The sequence below is a fragment of the Mustela nivalis genome, assembly GCF_964662115.1.
Source record: "Mustela nivalis genome assembly, chromosome: 14".
Taxonomy (NCBI): Eukaryota; Metazoa; Chordata; class Mammalia; order Carnivora; family Mustelidae; genus Mustela; species Mustela nivalis.
Window position 1 is genome coordinate 31,400,898 of NC_139033.1, and position 16,839 is coordinate 31,417,736.

Here is a 16,839-nt window from a genome sequence, read left to right on the forward strand (position 1 = left end):
CGCCCAGGAAAGAATCGACGGAGCTCAAATGGAATGTGTTCGGGTCTACGCAGCCAAACTGCCCGCATACTCCACCAGACTTGCTCCAGTGGTATTCGTGGGACACAGGTTCCTGTCACGCACGTGTGGACGCGCTTGCACGACGTCGCCCAGCTCACCAGAGGCACCAGCCGGTCTGCAGGCAGGGCCCGCGCCGCACTATGCCCGCGCCACAGTGGTTGCCCCCTGTCGCCGGGAGGCCACCCGCCGGTGGTTCTGGGCCCGGGCCGTGTCGTCCAGCACCACGAGGCAGCCTCAAGTCGGCCCCTCCAGGAAGAGCCGCTGGTCATTAGCCGCCCCCGGGTTTTCAGCCCCCGACGACAGCAGGCGCGCGGCTCCCATCTCGGCTCCTTGGTTTGCAGCTCAGGTCCCAGGAGCAAGGGGGCGCCTCCCCACCAGGGCGCTCGCTTCGTGGCAGGCTCCCGGGTAGTGAACCAGGCCGAGCGGCGCCTCCAGAGGCCGCACCTGAAGCCCGGCCGACGTTCTGCAGCCTCTGCGGACCGTCTGAGGAGACGCCCGGCCCGCCACCGTCGGGGAGCACCGGGAGCGCCATCTTCATTCCCGTCTCCGGCCTAGGACTCCTTGAACTCTTGAGTCTTCTGCGCCCCCAGCAACCGTGAGCGCCCGAGTGGCACCACGCAGCCCCAAGGGCAAGACCTCTGCGGGCCCTGGGGTGCCAGAGCTCCGGCCTGCCCGGAAGAGCAGTGACGGGGGCGCCGCCATCTTGGTGGCAGCACAGAAGGAACGCCGGGACCGCCGTCGCCCCCCAGACGGCTCAGAGCCTGCCTCCTACGCGACCTGGTACGTGCACAACACGGTTTTAATCAAGTATGTGTGCAGTATTAAAGTTTTCAGAACGTATATGCACCCTGTATAAAACTGTCCCACGTCCAAGACAGGAAACATTTCTGTCACCTTCAAAAATTTGTCTCCCTTCGGATCCCTTCCACTGAGAGATCCCCGGATAGGCTTTCTGTCACCACAGATTAGTCTTCATTTCCAGGAATTATCTGCAGGTGGAATCCGTTACTGTAGGCTCCCCGACCCCGTCTTTCAATCAGAATAACCATTTTGAGATGCGTCTGTATTTACCCCGAGTTTGCCACTCGCACCCTCCCCCCTTGCCTTTTGGCGTTTACTGTTAAGTGTACCACAGTGCACGGATCCGTCTGAGGGCGAACGCTTTCCAGTTCGGGGCTTCCGGAAATGAAGGTGGTATAACTTCGCTGTAAACATCTTTATACACTTTTTTTTTTTTTTTTTTAAATTTCTCTTGAGTAAGTACCAAAGAGTCACAGTATGTGTATGCTTCCCTTTGTAAAAAGATAGGAGGCATTTTCCAACGTGGTTGTCCCACTTGAACATTTCCACCCACAGTCTATGAGAGTTCAAGTGGCTCCACATCCTTGAGAACAAAGATCATGGTAAGAGTTTTTCAAGTTAATTTTTAGTAACTATAATTGGTTTGTGGTTCTGTGTCGTTAAGATTTTAATTTGGCCGTTTCCTTCATATGTAATAATATCGTGCTTTTTTTTCCCATGTGTTTATTGAACACTTGCATATTTTATGAAGTGCCTGAGGTTTTATCAGTGTTTTTCTTAAAGATTTATCTATTTATTTTAGAGAAAAAGAGAGTGCAGGCGCACACTAGTGGGGGAAGGACAGAGGGAAAGATTCCCAAGCAAACTCACTCTCTGAGAGCAGGGGGTGGTGTATGAGGGTGTGGCTGGGTCTCTGGACCCATGAGATCATGACCTGAGCCCAAAGTGCCAGTCAGACTCTTAACCAACTAAGCCACCCAACCAACTACCAACTACGCCACGCAGGTGCGTAGGTTTTATCAATGTATTAATATTGAATTGTAAGAGATCTCTATATATTCAGCATGTAGCCTGTCTGATAAATGTCATATCAGTACTTTTCTACCAGCCTAATTATTGCCTTTTTATTTTCATAAGTGTCTTTCAGAAAGAAAACGTTTCATTTTCATGAAGTCAAGTTTATAGATACAGATGTAGATATGTGATTCTGACCTAGTTCTAAAGATATATATTAGCATTTCCATTATTTGTGTTCTGAGAAAACATTACCTACCCCAAATTTTTAATGAATTTATTCTAAGAAATTTATGATTTCTGATTAAACCTTTAGATCTGTAATCCATTTTAATATTTGAGTCCATTAAGATTTTAATTTGGCCGTTTAAATATTTTAATATTTGAGTATGGTATGAATTAATAGTCAACTTTAAAAAGTATATGACAACCAGTTGACCTCATAGAATTTTTTTAAAAGTATTTCCCATTGGGGCTTCTGGGTGGCTTGGTGGGTTAAAGCCTCTGCCTTCGGCTCAGGTCATGATCCCAGGGTGCTGGGATTGAGCCCCACATTGGGCTCTCTGCTCACAGGGAGCCTGCTTCCTCCTCTCTCTCTGCTTGCATCTTTGCCTACTTGTGATCTCTGTCTGTCAAATAAATAAATAAAATCTTAAAAAAAAAAAAAAGTATTTCCCATTGAATTCCTTAAAGCCTCTATCAACAATTCCAGACTAATGATGTGCTGAATTACAAGAAGCATTGTCCCTGCATTGAGTAGAAGAAACTGCAGATTAACAATTTTTTCTAAACCATCAGAGGGATTGGTACAGAAGAAATTGATTAATGAAAAAGAAGCTACACAGGGGAATTTCTAAGGTCATGGAGTTGTTCTGTACAAAACTTAGTGTGGCATATAGTGTTGGTATTTGTCAAAACCCATAGAGAGTTAACTTCATGGAATACAAAATTTAAAATAACAACCATAATGTCAAGGGATCCTAACCTGGAGTACAGAAGGTGACATACAAATCTAAATGTATTACAAATATACAGCCTGACTTCAATGAAGAAAGTGAAGGTAAAAAGGAACTGACCTGAGTAGCTGGGAAACAATGTTTCTACTGAATATTTCTAAGGCTGCAGACAAAAAGAGCCATATATAAAGATTGTAGTCTATTTATTAAATTGATTTCCCATGATTATGGGTTACCAAGTCTGAAACTACTTTACATGTATGCCACAGTGAAAGCAGCAAGTAAATAAATTATAGTTAATGATAACCAGTTTCTTCACTGTCAAATAAAAAAGTTAAAAATAAACAAGAGAGGGAGTCTAGAAAGGAAGTCGAGAATGTCCTGTCGTACTGGATTAGCACTGGAAACACTTCACATGTGCGCATATGCATAGCTTTGTGTACACACACATATTTCTTAGCACTGTCCACTGACAGGACCCACAAACAATGACATATCTGTAGAAGTGAGCTCACCAAGAACTCAGCTCTTGCTTCCCAAAGACAATTCCCCAGTAAGTTTAACCAAGGTCTTTGGAAAAATGACTGATTCTTGGGGCTTAGAAAATATGACAAGAGTATTTGGGAGACCCTAAAGTGCCAGAAAGGAAGTTTAATGAAAGCAAAGCAAAGCTGGGGGTGTGTAAAAAGGGCACAGGAGCCCATTAAAAGAATTCCCAATGGCCACACCTAGAAAAATTTGAGCAGCAAAATAAATGATAATACGGTATTACAACCCAGAATACAAAATAAGTCCATATTCATCAATATTGATATAAAGAAAAGGTTAAATGAATAAATGGGGAAGAATGTGTCAGTCAGTATTCTCCAGAAAATAGTAACATTAATAGATAGATAGATGGGTTGGAAAGTAGATACATGGACAGTAGACAGTAGATAGATATGGTGCTACAAAGATACAGATATTTTTTAAAGGAATTGGCTCAGATGATGGAACTGGCAGTCTAAAACTTGTAGGGCAATGGAAACTCAGGCAGGGTTTGATTCTGTACCTTTAAGGCAGAATTCCTTCTTTTCCAAGAAATCTGTTGTTGCTCTTAAAGTTTTAAAATGTTGGATGACATCCACCCATATTTTTAGAATAATCTCCTTAATGTCAGTTGATTATAAATATTAATCACATGTACAAAATGGCTTCACAACAACACCTAAATTAGTATTTGATTAAAAAAAAAAACTGGGAGGGGCACCTGGGTGGCTCAGTGGGTTAAAGCCTCTGCCTTCGGTTCAGGTTATGATCTCAGGGTCCTGGGATCGAGCCCCGCATCCGGCTTTCTGCTCAGCGGGGAGCCTGCTTTCTCCTCTCTCTCTCTCTCTCTGCCTGCCTCTGCCTACTTGTGATCTCTCTCTGTCAAATAAATAAATAAAATCATTAAAAAAAAAAAAAAAACTGGGAGGGACACCTGGGTGGCTCAGTTGATTAAGCAACTGCCTTAGGCTCAGGTCATGATCCTGGAGTCCCGAAATCGAGTCCCCCCTCAGGCTCCTGGCTCTGCGGGGAGTCTGCTTCACCCGCTGACCTTCTCCTCGCTTATGCTCTCTCTCACTGTCACTCTCTCAAATAAATAAATAAAATCTTATAGAAACAAACAAACAGGGGCACCTGGGTGGCTCAGTGGGTTAAGCCTCTGCCTTTGGCTCAGGTCATGGTCCCAGGGTCCAAGGATCGAGCCCCACATCGGGCTCTCTGCTGAGCAGGGAGCCTGCTTCCCCCTCTCTCTCTCTGCTGCCTCTCCGCCTACTTGTGATCTCTGTCTGTTAAATAAATAAAAAAAAATTAAAAACAAACAAACTGGGAATTATAGCCCAGCCAAGTTGACTTATAAGACTAACCATAGTAGAAGTATACCTCACTTTTGTGGTCTTTTTCCCCCACACCCATGATAATCTTAGTGTAATCATGAGAAAACATCCAGCAAACACAAACTGAAGACCTTTCTACAACACATCTGACTGGTAGTCTCTGAAAGTTTCCGTCATGAAAAGCACAACAGAGAAATTATCATAGGCTGAAGTGGACTAAAAAGTCAGAATAACAAATGGAATGGTGTATCCCGGATTAGATTCTGGAACAGAAAAAGGACATTATTGGGAAAACCAGTGAAGTCTAAATGAAGTCTATAATTTAGGTAATATATTGTACTGGAGGGAAATTCTTGTTTTTTTCAGATGTACCATAGTTATTTAAGATGTTAACATTGGCGGGGGGGTGCCTGGGTGGCTCAGTGGGTTAAAGCCTCTGCCTTCTGCTCGGGTCATGATCCCAGGGTCCTGGGATCAAGCCCCACATCAGGCTCTCTGATCAGCAGGGAGCCTGCTTCCTCCTCTCTCTCTCTGCCTGCTGCTCTGCCTACTTGTGATCTCTATCTGTCAAATAAATAAATAACACCTTAAAAAAAAAAAAGGATGTTAACATTAGGGAAAATTAGAGGGTATACAAGAGCGCTGTTTACTATGTATGTAATGTTACAAGAAATTAAAGTTATTCTAAAAAGCTCTTAAAAATAAAGCAAGAGATAATTGGAAATATTTTAATATGGTATAGGCAAAATCAATATTAATATTATATATAAAAACAGATAAATGTAATTTGAAAAATAGGTAAATGAAAAATAATCAATTACCTAAAGACAAACATTTAAATCCACTTGTAATAAAAGTGACTTTAAAAACCTGAGATAATGTTAAATGTTTATCAAATTTCCAAATATTTTCCTATTCATTGCTCCCCAGATAAAGGTGAAGAGATCTGTTGTAGATACTGTTCAGCCATATGTATTGATACAATATTTCTAGAGGAATATTTGATATTCCACATAAAAACTTAAAAGGTAGCTATCATGTGATCTAGCAAGTAAAGAGTTAGACTTTTAATTTAAAGGAAATGATTAAAATAGTTTATGTACACCTATATCACCTATATAAAGATGTGAGAAACAAGGCATATCCAAAAACAAGGAATTTGTTAAATACATGACAATAAACTCATACAGTGAAAAATTATATGGGCATTGCATTTGAATTATTTGGTTGAGATCCTGCTATGGAAAAATGTTTAAAATATGTTGACATTTGAGGGGTGTGTGGTTGGCTCAGTGGGTAGAATATGCTACTCTTGATCTTGGGGTCCTGAGTTCTAGCCCCACATTGGAGTAGAGATTATTAAATAATAATGATAATGATAATAATAATAACAAATAAATTTTAAAATAAAATATATTAGCATTTCAGAAACAGTGTTACTTTTATGAAGATATACACAACAGGTTAAAATATGCATACTGGATATGCAGTGAGGTCTCTTTAGCCAGTACACTCAAGTCAGGTCAGGACCCCTCTGTTAACTGTTACCAAAAAAGTTAAGCTTTCTAATTCTTGGAAACAGAGCCCTGCCCCGCCGATGCAATCTCAGTCTCTTTGTGATTATTGTCATTTTAAGTTTCTTCACCTCCTTTTCTCCCTAGGATTAATCTGAATTTCCACAAGAGCTTAAGTGTCTGGGGCCCTTTAGGGAGGGTCATCTGGTCTGATTGCTGTCCTCCATTCTGGTAGGTAGCTCATTGCTTCTGCTTTTTTTGTTTTTCACTTAGTTCTACTGATGGCTCCCAACAGGGTTTCTAATCCTACAGAACACACTTCTGTTCCTAATCCCAGGTTTATCTAGATATGCAAATTTAACCTCAAGCACTTCTAGAGATATTCATGGTAAACTTTTTACCCATTACAGAGTATGTGTAGAACTGAGAAACAAGGGGTTTTACCTGTCTTTCAGTTATTGCTACTCTACTTTTTTAAGTACCATACTGGCAAAAGAGTTTCTCTATGAGGATAACATTCACCTAGCTCTGTGGTAGGGAAGGAAAGAAAAACACTCAAACCTCCTCAAAATAGTATCCCTTTAGAGTTAGTGACAACCCTTTCAGATGAGAAAAAATATATATATATACGAATAAAAAGAACAAATGGTTATATACCCAAATGCCCACAAAAATGACTCATAGATACCAAATATTAAAGACGATATCTACTTTTATGTGTATCAGTGTTTTCTAGTTTGACTAAAAAATATTTATTTTTTTAAATATTTTTCCCTCAGTAAAACAATTCCTTGGTCCTTTCCTTCAAAATTATAGTCTATTATTTTCAGAGAATTTTTTCAGCCAGGACAACTCAAAAGATCTTTCCCAGAGCTGTGGTGCAAGCTATGTAATTGTTTTAGAATTGATTGCTATACAAAATAGGTTTATGTGTTCTGACAGTGTGTTAATACAATAAAAGGAATTTTTAGTAGCAAAGGAGTTACAATTTTCCATTTGTTGTAATAAGTTTTTCTTTTTTTTTTCTTTTCATTGCTGTCTCTTTGTAGATAAAATGGGATTTCATAAGTTCTTGTTTTTCAACATCGGTTTCTAGGAAATTTTTTCATCAGGATGCCTTGTTCAAGGCTAAATAAGGCTCAGAGAAAAATACATCCAAAAAAGCCTTAAAAAGATTTATTGTGTTGTGCTTAATGGGAAATATTGTTACCTTAAAAGTACATTGTAAGTTGTAACCTTGAATGTTTGTTTACCAGTATACTTGAAAGTAAATTTAACAGTCTTATTTTCCAAAATAGATAAGCTGCTTTTCCTCTGGTATCTATACAATAGTTTCAAAACAGTTTCCTAGTAATTAAGTACCTGTTTTAGCATCAGTCAAGTATTTTAAATTTATATTTATCATTCAAGTGTAAGCTATGTAGTTTGGAATATTCACCCTCTAGTACTAGAAATGCTTTTATTCGTTTTATGTGAACCATGCAGTTCCCACCCTTCCTGACTGGCTGCCATTTGTTTCTTTCCCACTTTTAATTTTATTTTAAGTACGAAATTTTCTATTTGCGAAATTTCATAGATATACAAACATGTACACCAGAGGGAACTAGTAACAACCAACCTCTGGCAAAAGCAAATAACTGGCTTATCTAGTGCCCCCTTGTGCTCATGAACTTGGATGTAGGAACAAACTTATTAGACATATATTAGACAATATTTGAAATGAAAACTTTCTATATACAACGCTTTACAAATGGAAACTGACATAGAAACAGGAAGTTTTGGGTGGCATTGAAAACCTTGTAAATATTTAATAGTTGGTGAGATAAAACCTGACATAGGCAGACCAAGAGAAGATAAATTTCTCCAGCTTACTACCCCACTTCACACCTGCTCATTAGGTGACCTGAGCAAGATAGAGCCCTCTGTAAGCCTCTGCTTCCTGGTCTAGCCCCAGATACTGGTTAGCTCAAGGTTCACCCAGGGCAGTGGAGAGAAGGCTATCAGGACTGTCTCATTCATCAGTAATTGTCATGCCAGTCAGAATCATAGGCACTGGGTATATATTTAGAACAAAATCACGTATGGCCCTTTTCTAATTGATTATACAGTCTAGTGAGGGCAATCATTAATAAACAATAGCTAATATGTGTTAATTAGCAAGTAGTAATACAATCACTATTAATAATCCTATGATTAATATTTAAATCAATCATCTTTACTTTACATATTCAGTCTGTAGTATTTTCCAGAGAAGTTTCAAGGCTTTATTCAATTCTCACATAAACCAGTATGGAAAATACCTCATTCCCTTCTCCTCACAGAGAATGTGGGGCACAATGCAATTCCAGTAACACTGCCAATTTCCAATAGCTGATGATTGATTCTAAAAAGGAATCTGATACACTGAAAAGGAACTACAGGGTTAGGATGTTTGGTATATATGTAGTTAGTTAACCCAAAGAATCCCCTGTGAACTCTGAAGACTGAGAAGGAAGAGCGAAATGAAGAACAGAGAGATGGTTGCTTAAGGCAGAAGTAATAGCAGAAGAAAAGATTCAGAGGCGGGGGGAAAATGCCTATGAAAGTAATTGAAATGAGGCATTTGGCTTTGAGAAAATATTCATGAGAAAGAACAATTAGATTGAGTCCAAATTGGGCAGGCATTCAGGTCCTGGGACCAATTTCCTTTACGCTCACCAAAACCCCTCCAAACTACACTGAAAATTCATTAGGTGTGCTGTATTGATGGAAGTGCATTTGAATCATGTGTAAGAAAAATAAGATTTGAGTCCACTTCACTGCTGCAATAATTCCTAAGGCTATTTCAAACCCTAGAATGTTTTCAAGATAATTTACTGACTCTATGCATCTTCTAGGAAAGTATAATCATATCTCACATCAAATTGTTACCCATACTCATAGCCTGTTTTGCCTTTAGGCAATTCTGGTTCCCCTAAATACACCTAGCTTATTCCCAAATCCATACTTTTGAGTATGCTTTCATTCATCCAGATATACTTATTAGTGCCTGCCTTGGGCCAAACACTGTGCAAGTCCTGGGGATACAAAGATTATCAAGATAGGTGTGGTTGCTACTCTATTGCAGTTTGTAAGTTAATGGGTTAACAGTCAATTAAATACATAACTGAAATAAAATGTAATAGGAAAAATAAAGTTTTGGAAACACATGCAAAGAAACAAAGGCAAGTAATATCTAAGTTGATATCTAAAGAAAAAGAAGTTAGGGAAATCTTCTGGGAAGAATAATGATTCAGGCTATAAAGGAAATCTGGCCCTTTACTCTGTTTTACTTCTTTAAACAAGCTTTTATTGAGATACATGCATGACCATTCATTTTCATTTTGCCCGTGAGTGCTTTCATGCTACCATGGCAGAACTGAGAATTTGCAACAGTGACCGTGTGAGTCAAACAAAACCTAAAATAGTTACTGTCTGGTCCTTTACAAAGAAAGTTTTCTGGACCCAGCTCTAAATCAATGAGAAGGTGTAGAGATAAATGAAAATGAAGAGAATATGGAAAGGTAAATGCTGATAGCCTGAACTAGAGCTAATAAGGATGAAGATCTTCAACAACCACCCCCCAACCAAAAAAAGAAAAGGAAAAAGAAAAAGAAAGATGTTAGAATACAAAAGCGTTTTTGAAGTAGATGCAACAAGACTTAGTGATTCACTGAATCAAGGCGGCATAAATAAGAGCTGTAGACCATGGTGGGCTTTCCAGTTATAAAGCCAATAAGGAGTTCCATTTGTAGATGTTGATTACAGGAGAAAAATATTGGCTTGAAGATATCGTTTTGTGATGTATATAGATGATAATTGAAACCATGGAAATGAATGTGATTTGTTCATTCATGTCTGGGGAGATCGTGTGTACATGAGGATCTAGGATGAATCGTAATATAGAAAACAATTAAAAGTTAGGTGAAGGAAGGGACACCTGGGTGATGCAGTTGGTTAAGCTTCCAATTCTTGATTTTGGTTAATATCATAATCTCAGGGTGGTGAGATCCAGCCCCACATTGGGCTCTGTGCTGGATGTGAAGCCTGTTAAGAGTCTCTCTCTCTCCCTTTGCCCTCCCGAATCACTTTTTCCCTGCCCTCTTTTTCAAAGAAAGAAAGAAAGAAGAGACAAGAAAAGAAAAGAAGAGAAGAAAAAAGCAAAAAGAAAAGAAAGAAAAGAAAAAGCTAGGTGAAAGAGATGAGACTGTGAAGACAATCAGGGGATGTATTGGCTTCAAAGACAAGGGGACAGACTATTTCAAAAGTTATGGCTGACAATGTTAAATGTTTTATGCAGGGTGCTCATTAAGGGAAACTAATGGAATCTAACTTTGGAAAAGAGGGGAAGGGACCATTATTAGAAAGAAAAAGAAGGAAAACTAAGTAGCAGGTTTAATGACAGCCTTGAGTCATCCCATAGGGAGCCTTGGAGCTAGAATGCCCCATCAGATTGTCCAGGGTCTGTATAGTCCTACTATGATCAGTCCCTGGGCTTGGTGTCTTGGTAAAGGTGGGAACTTGGCAGAGAGGGTCTCTGCAGCTGTGACCGATCCTGATGAGATTTCAGCTGCAGAATGTCTGGGAACAGCACACCTAGCAGCTTAAGCATCAGTTCCTTCCTCAAAGGGGAATATGGGAATCATTGTGCATACATTTAAGTTTATAGGGATGTGGAGAGAAAATTCAGGGATCTTTTTATTTACCAGCTTTGATCTTATTTTTCCTGCAAAGGAGTGGGTAAAGGCAGCTTTCTTATATGGACATCAAAAGAAGTGGTAGATTTGTGGAGAATGGAATTTAAATGATCTTTCTTTAAACTTCTGATGATAACATCAACTGTTTCAAAGCATGGCTTGGAAGAAACTTTTCCACAAACCTCTCCTCTTTACTCCCTCTGTGCAGTTCAAACCACGTCTTTAATTTATATCTTCCCCATACTCAGAATGCCTACTTTTTCTACAATCATATGTCCATACATTATATGTTCCTTTAAATGTTTTTCAAGCCATCCACAAGTATAAATTTTTTCTTCCCAGATAAGTTTAATTCCATAAGGATAACAATAATCTTTCCCTTTGCTTACTTACAAATTGAAAACTGAATATTATAATCCCCCCATAAAACCATCTACTGAATATCCCACATTCCACACAGATAATGTTGAATTTCCCAGTAAATAATGAAAGTAACCATATTAGTATGAGCTCTATGTTCATGGATATGGCTACAAACACTCTCAGTAGTGTGGATCTGGGTGGAGTAGAGCTATCTAATTTCTTTAAGATAATCAACAGCTTAACCTAACTTCTAATATTTTTAAGGAGACAATTAATTAGTTATATTCTTTTCTTTCTTTTAAGATTAAAAAATGATATTTAAATACAAAAATGCATTTCTTATTATGTTCTTCCTTATTTCCTTGACCATCTATGAAATAGAGCTTTTTAACAGATCAAGACATATAAAGGAAAAATACTAATTGTAAAATCCTGTTTTTATTTTCTCCTTAATTTTTTAAAATTTAGAGCTGGGTCACCTGGGTGGCTTAGTGGGTTAAAGCCTCTGCTTTCTGCTGAGGTCATGATCCCAGTATTCTGGGACTGAGCCCCACATCGGGCTCTCTGCTCAGCAGGGAGCCTGCTTCCCCCTCTCTCTCTGCCTGCCTCTCTGCCTACTTGTGATCTCGGTCAAATAAATAAATAAAATCTTTAAAAATAAAATAAAATAATTTAGAGCTAATCTGACACTATGTTAAACAGTGTGAGGAATAATTAACCAAATGCATGATACTGTAAGTAGAAATTCAGTGTTTTTGTTTGTATCAATATCCAGATAACAAACATAAAGGACAAGAAAAGGGAAAAAATGGAAATTTGATGGAAGGAAGTTTTACTGCATTACTAAAGGGATGTAGGTTACTGACATGGTCTTACAGAGTCAATTAATACATTTAATTTACTCAAGTAGATTTATGTGTTTCATTATGACATAGCTTAATCTAACAGCAAGATGAAAATTTAGCAACTAGCAGAAGCAAATAAAAGATCAGTAACTTTATTTCTTCTGAGAATTATGAACTTATTACAATTAGCATAATTCTTTTTTTAAAGATTGTATTTATTTATTAGACAGAGAGAGACATCACAAGAGAGAGAAAGGGGGGTAAGCAGGCTCCCTTCTGAGCAGAAAACCCACTGCGGGGCTTGATCCCAGGACCCTGAGATCATCACCTGAGCCAAAGGCAGAGAGAGACTTAACCCACTGAGCCACCCAGGAGCCCCTACATTTAGCATAATTCTTAAAGCTAGAATCATTCTAACTCACTCGCCTTTCACACAAGGACAACAGTTGGAAGTACTCACACAGAGATAGCAGTCAATCTTTCTTTCTCTGTAATCAGGATCACCAGCAGGTGAGTCCTGAATTTGAAGCCTGGATTTGAAGTCCTGAATTTGAAGTCCTGAATTTGAAGCCTCTATTTAACCACATAATCTTAGCCCTAGTTCTCTCATGTATCCAATAGGGACACAGCAGTGCCCATCTTGAAATGCTGTAATGAAGACAGAATGAGTTAATGTATGTGAAGAACTGAAAACAGTTCCTGGCATGCAATAAATACTCAGTAAGTGTTATTATGCCTATTCTTATTCTTACTCATTGTCATTATTTATCACTCCATATGATGTTGTAATTAATGGAATCCCAGTATTAATAGTGCCCTCTTTATTGTCAGAGACTGTGGCACTTGACATATGACTCAGGCTGCATCTCATTTAATCCACACAATACTCGCTATGGGAAAACCACATTTATATTCATTTTAAAGAGGAGAAAACTGAGCCTCCAAGGAATTGAGCTGGCTCAGAAAGTGTAGCTGGATGCAGGATCTCAGAGTCTTACTAGATCAAAAGTATCTAAATATCTAAATCCACTAACATCAACAAAATTACAAAATGCCTCCTCCTTTCTCTTCCTAAGACAATTTGTTTCACAAAAAAAATAAATCGCCTTTTATTTTCCTGTGAAAAAGTAAAGCAATGAACTGAAACCAACTTTCTAAATGAATGATAGGATAGCTCTTGTGTTGATGAACCAAAGTATCATGGCTTTGCATGACATTGAAGTTGTACTACCTTCCCTTCCACAGAAATAAATTAAACAATGAGTATATGTAATATATAGTTATTAGGAACCCTTCTGGAAGATCCCTGCTCACAGGCACTGTTCTCAGTGTTTGGGAAACTATGATAGAGGAGACATAGCCCCCCACCCCCGCAACAATGCAATAGTTTAGGTGAAAGAAGAAAAGAATTGTCTTAGAAAAAGAGGAGGAAATACTGTTGTAAGTACAACATGAAAACCACATAGAAAATATAGAGGAACAAGGTTGCAGAAATTAACTTACTTTAGATGATGATCTGGGTCAAATACCCTGGGTAAATTAGAACCAAAGTAAGCAGTACTCACTGTTACCTGCATTCTGGTGAATGATGGCTTTAGAACTAGCTTGCTTGATCTCATGTGGGTTTGCAGTACTCAGACTCTATTTGCGGGAAATGTGTTATGTTCTCTTGAGAATTTTCCTCCAGAGGAGTTTGTGTTTCCTGCCAGTCACATTGCTCAAACCCCAGGAATCAGTGGAGGGAAAATTGTAGTAACCAAATCATGAGTACATGCATTTCAGTATTGTACCTGATAGTGAAAAATTCTGATATTCTCACACTAAGGGTTACAAAGGAGATGTTAAAAAAAAAAGAAGTTAAAAATACTGAGACTCTATGTACTAACATGGAAATACTTTTAAATATTTACGTTTTAAGGGTATATTTTTAGTAGGAAAAAAAAAACAACTCCTGGGAAAACTAAACCAAATAAAACATAATTTATTTAATGATTTTGTTTATATATGCAGATGTATATAAAATCTGGTATAAATGTGAATGAATACAAATGCTGTTTATGCGATAGTAAAATCACAGAATATATACCAAATATTTATGACCGGTTCCTTTGGAGCGCGGCTTCAAAAGACACAGGAAGAGAAAGGATACTAAAATATTTTATATCCTTTTAATTTTTTGAAAATAATATGTAGTTAAAATATGATTTACATATTAATAGTAAATCATTTTAAAATATGTATTATATTTTATAAATTCCTGGTACATAGGTATTCAGCAAATATTTAGTAGATGATCTTAAAAAAGTTTTATTTTATATAAATATATATACACATACACACACACACACATACCACTCACACACCCACCATATTTTTATGTTACCATTACTTGATGGTTGCCTTGCTTGCTTCTTAGAGTTATCAGGTCAAATTGAATCTGGTAGAATTTTATTGAATACTATTAGGGTAAGGGAAAGTTTAAGAAACAATTTAATACCTCTAAACAGCTATTCTGCTTTTTTCTTTGTTTTTAAAGCATGATGCTAGTAAACTTCATAATATGAGAAAAATAATTTCACAAAATGTAGAATAGTGTTTAATAGATACTGTTTGATCCATATAATGAAATTTGGTAGAACTTTGATTCTATTCCATCACAGAGGAAAGCAAATTATTGTTCCTATAAGCAGGCTTTATTTGTTAATGTCATCTATAATGTTAATGGAATGGTTGTTGAAAGCACTACCTTAAAAGAAGACAAATTTTCAAATGTTTCATCTCAATTGTATTTCATCTCTTCAATTATAAATATTTAATAAATTCAATGGACATATGTATAATTATGAATGATAGGAGTTAAAATTAAACTCATAAATTTAGAAAATTCAAAAGCTAAAATCTAAGAAACAAGGCCAATTCTGAACATGCAATAAAATAGTACATATAAGTTTTAAAGGTTGATATACCCTAAAATATGTTTAAGCCTATGAAATAATACAGTAGATCCCCACAGTAAAGAATATGTCTGAGCTAATTCAAAGACTTTTCTTAATTATTAAATATCAGTTCAAAGAAATCCAGACTTGAAATATTTTCTCTACTCCTCATTACCAGAAATAAATACAGATTTTTATAGCAGGACATGTCAAATGATTAACTCATTTTGTTTCTAAACAAAGGGAAAACCTGCTACTGGGGAAAACATTAAAGCATATAGGTCAAATACAGAAGACACAGAAACCCAAAATGGTTTTATAAATTCAAGTACAAAAAAAACAATGTTACTTGGTCAAGGGTAGGGAGGCAGGTAGTGTCATGGGATTTTTATTCCTACTCTGCAGGTTTGAAGGCTATGAAGTGATGTCTATGTATCATTGTTCACTATGTATCCATAATTTCCTAGAAACATTTTTGAAAAATTTCTGTTCATTATCCTCTAACATTTTTGGCAAATATTTAAGTTTCTATCTCCTTCAAGCATTTAATACTGCAAATGCAGGTCTTTCTTATGAATCAAAAGTAAGGCAGCAAAAGACATTTCTAGACCAATATCCAATTGTAAAGTGGTGGTAGCTTAGTTTATGATTCCTTGTAAATAATATTTGGTCCTGAGACTTTAGTTTCTATAAGAAGTAAAGGAATAATATGCCTAGATGCAATTTATTTTTTATTAAAACAAAAATATTAATTTCATATTTGTTAGGCATAAAGTAAATAGCTTTATGTGTAGCGCCATCTGTAATACTTAAAATGGGCAAACTGGGAATATTAAGAGTTTATATTCCCACTTACATATTGTATAACTGCATACAAAATGTTTGTTACAGATGTTTATACTCAAAAATTATACAAAGGGAATTATTAATGCAGAAAACATTCTCCAATAGTAAAAAATGCAAAAATAAGCTGTAAGCATGTAGAAAGTTTTATTACCATTTTTTCTTCAGGTTTCTAAAAATGTAAATTAAATATTTTAATATACCAATGCTGACCTTTCCTCCACTAATTCTTCTAGTGGATAACTTGTATTTCTGTAACCTATTTTTGACTATTAGAGATATTTTGCAATACTGTATAAATTTTAGAATCAGCTTGTCATTTTCTACTCCTTCCTAAATAAATAAAAATTTTTAAAGATTTTATTTGTTTATTTGACAGAGAGATCACAAGTAGACAGAGAGACAGGCAGAGAGAGAGAGGGAGAAGCGGGCTCCCTGCTGAGCAGAGAGCCTGATGTGGGGCTCAATTCCAAGACCCTGAGGTCATGACCTGAGCTGAAAGCAGAGGCTTAACCCACTGAGCCACCCAGGGACCCCCTAAGTAAATAAATTTAACTTTGAAAGCCTGCTAGCATTTTGAATGGAATCCCCTTGGGTCAGCTGATCTGTTTGGAGAAAACGGTCATCTTAAAAACACTGACACTTTCAATCCAAGAATAGGGTCTATCTCTTCATTTACGTAGGTCCTCTTTTATTTATCTCAACAATATTGTGTAGTTTTCATTGTACAGGTTTTCCACATGTAGTTTTGACTTACCTCTAATCATTTCATGTTATTTTTAAGCTATTATAAGTGCTACTTTTTGATCATCTATTTTCCAAATCCTCATTGCTGGTATAAAGAGAAGTACAGTTGATTTTTGTACATTGACCTTGTGCTTATAAATGGTATTTTCCAAGAATGGTCGTACAAATAGAGGTCCCATCCTA

General features: G+C 37.3%; 1 long non-coding RNA gene across 3 annotated transcripts in view; it reads left to right on the forward strand.

Annotated features, from left to right (window-relative positions):
• Nucleotides 1-64: 64 nt before the first annotated feature.
• Nucleotides 65-16,839, forward strand: part of LOC309848011 — a 105,886-nt gene continuing 89,111 nt past the window's right edge. For all 3 annotated transcript variants that reach the window (XR_014302787.1, XR_014302788.1, XR_014302789.1), the window contains exons 1-2: nucleotides 65-840; nucleotides 12,752-12,850. This is a non-coding gene — a long non-coding RNA (uncharacterized lncRNA). The remainder of the gene's footprint in view (nucleotides 841-12,751; nucleotides 12,851-16,839) is intronic.